The sequence below is a fragment of the Cynara cardunculus genome (assembly GCF_001531365.2).
Source record: "Cynara cardunculus var. scolymus isolate 2C chromosome LG 2, CcrdV1, whole genome shotgun sequence".
Lineage (NCBI taxonomy): Eukaryota > Viridiplantae > Streptophyta > Magnoliopsida > Asterales > Asteraceae > Cynara > Cynara cardunculus.
The window spans coordinates 12,183,320-12,186,731 of NC_037529.1; positions in this window are offsets into that span (position 1 = coordinate 12,183,320).

A 3,412-nucleotide genomic window follows, 5' to 3' on the forward strand; every position below is an offset into this window, starting at 1 on the left:
ATATATATATATATATATATATATATATATAACTAGAAGGATACTCGAACAATGTACCGAGATACATTTTGATTTTAATATTTCTTTTTTTTTGTCTCAATCGATGTTATAATACAGTTTTATATGGTTTTAAGACAGCGTAATGTTTTTATTTTTAAATAAAATATAAATATGAGGATATGGTAAAAAAAATGAAAAAATATATTAATATTAGTACCAAACTAACTATTTAAAATTTCTCCCTTTTTTGTGTATTTTTTTAATTTTTTTTAAAATTTTTGGTTTAATAATATAATTTTTTTATAAAGATAATAATTAAATATTTTATTAGAAGTTAATGACTATTCTAATTATATTTTAGATTTTTTATATTTAAAATGAAATGTTTATCATTTATTTAATTATGTTTATCTGTAGTTAGTTACATGAAACTTTAATAAGTTGTACTTACGCATAATTTACTTGTAATATTGAATTTTAAGTAATATGCATCAATAAACAGTACTTCATACATAAAAAATGGGTTTTAAGAGTTTTTGTCAAATGCTTTAAAATAGAGAATTTGCTAGAGTTCACTCAAATTTTTGCTTTTAATTTTCTATTTTTAGAAAATTATAAATAATTTGTTTAGAGATACTTTACCAAATTACTAAATAAGAAATAAGAAGTAAGAAATATGAATTTTTTTAAGTAGTTATTTGTTATCAATAATTGATAGTCCTAGACTATAATGACTTACACATGATGTGTTTGTAGAATAAGGTTGAATACAAATACATTAAATTTTCACTTGTAATTCTATATTTTGTATTAAAACAAAGAATTACAAATTTGTTGCGGAAGCTAGGAAAATAAGACATGTAATCTTAGGGGCTGTTTGGCACTTGCTGAATAGTCGGTGCAGAATGGTTAAGTGGTTAGAATGGTTAAGATGGCCAAAATGGTTAAGTACTGAATGACATAAGATTGTTTGGTAACTGTTCTCTAGATAAAAACAAATTACCATTTTAACCCTCTGTATGATTTAGTACTGAGGGAGCCTCTAATGGTGAAAAGACCACAACGTTACAACAACATAACACAAGTTAGCATACAATCCAAACTTTTCAAAGATTTATTGTATCACTGTATGAAGATGGTAATTCTCATTGCTACAAAAGATAATGAAATGTACTCAGCATATACATCATCGTCATAAAACTTGCAAATCCCACAAAGTATTCCCCCATTTTCACTCCACAGTTCATACGCACTTGAGCAACCTATCATAGCAACTGGAACAATTGTCATATAAGTTAAAACATGATATAAAATAAACCATCATAAATTTGATAATTGACATGGATTTGCTCATGAATCAACACAAACCTGTTGTTCAGTATTGCAAATTGCACAAATAACCTCAATCCACCAACGATCAAATCGATTACCTCATCATATCAATTCAAAAAACAAAAAAATGATGCACATAAACATGAGATTTCATACAAGGGAAAATGAGTACTTGTTTAACATCATGGCGAACAATTTCATGGCGTTCCTTAGGGTTTGTCAATCCTCGTCACTGAAAAGGTTTTTTATTATTTCAAGCTACTTCTTCCTCTTTTCGTCTGTGGTTAGGACAAGAAATTAGGTTTTCACTCACTTTTGAATTCGGGTTATGCTTTTCCTGGATGAGACACATGGGCTTTTGTTGATGGGATCTTAGGAGTGTCCAGAAGGAGATGTTATGGTTGATGGGGCTTCTACGGAGTAAGAGAATGAGATGAAGGGGTTTCAGAGTTGAGAAAGATATAAGGGAAGAAGCATCGATGACCTGAGTCATCGATGTCACCGTCAGAGAAGCAGAGGCGGGCCTGAGTCGTCGATGCCATTGTCGGAGAAGCAGGAGGAATGAAAAAGGAGGCAGGTATGTGAGATGGAGAGATTGGCGAGATTGTTTGGGAGGAGGAACGATGCGTGGGAGGAGGAACGATGATGCTGGAAGGAGATGTAGGGGAAAGGGTAATCCTGGAAAAATAAGGCTCTGAACAATTAGGCAACCCCTTAGATGCAAAATCGTTAAGAGGTAATTGTCACCATTAAAAGACTCATTTTTTTCGCCAAACAGCCCCTATGTGACAACTGTCAAAATTTGAACTTCCAGGTAGCTCTTATTAAGTTTATATTAGTGTTATCGAAGATAATTTATAAGATTAGGAGTTAGTTAGATTAGTTTGGCGGAAAAATTTCTAGAGTTTCCAGTAGTTGCTTAGAAAGTCCGGTTCCGACCCGTAACTATCTGAAACGTCCTATACAGTGCCAAATGCTCCAATTTATACCCAATTTATTTAAAACACAAAGTTTTAGTGTTTTAGATATAAAACTTTTTTATTTAAATGAATTTAGCTATCATGGGTTTATAGGTTGAAGAAAAATGTCAAAATTGAGGAAAAATGGCATTTTAGCATTTGGGCTTTAGTTTTTATATAAAAAAAATTATAGAGGGTGGGCTTGGGCCATCCCATGGCCGGCCCCTCCCCCTTTCCCTCCCTTATTCACATATAAAAAGCCTCATTTCTTCATTTACAAGCCATTTGCATCCTTTCAAATTTAAACTTCCTCTCCCTCTCTCTCCCTAAAACTAAAGGGTCACCTTGAAAATCATCTTCATCCTCCATCTTTTTCAGCTGAAAATATTCATCTTTTCTTCATCAAAATAGCAAGGATTTGAAGATACTGCATCCCTCACATCAACAATCAAGGTAACATCTTCATTTTCCTCTTTTTCTTGCAAATTTTGGGAGAAAAACCCACTTTTATGCATTTCTATCTACTATCTTCTAACCTTCGAAAATTCTGAGTTTTAAGGAGAGATTACACACCAAAAACATGTATAAATGTTCATATGATGATGGTAATCTATAACCCAAACATTAGAATTCAAGAAGATAGGTAGAATCATGATTTTATGTGAGTTTGATTCTTAAAAATGGCATTTTTAGGTGCTGACAGATTATGTGCATGTGTATAAATCGTTCATATCTTGAAAATAATATGTTCAAATGTTATGAATCTTCTTCTAAAAGTTTATTTATTGAGTTGGGGTTGTAATCCAATTGGTCTCACTCAAAAACATTGAGTTTTGACTCCCCAAATACTCAAAATATTATATATGAGCATCTGAGAGTTTTTCAGTAGGTAAACCCTACTTTAAACAGCCATAACTCTCTAGATAATCATTCAAATCATTTATTTTTCTTCTAGAAGTTAACTTAATGAGTTACCTTTCAAATGCCACTTATTTCATTCACAAATGTGGTGATTTGAGGTTTTAACTACTCAAAACAAAGTGAGCATGCAATCTGTCCGAATCTGACAGATTTGTATATGTATGTTCCAATGACCATATCTCTTTCAGAAGTCGATGAAA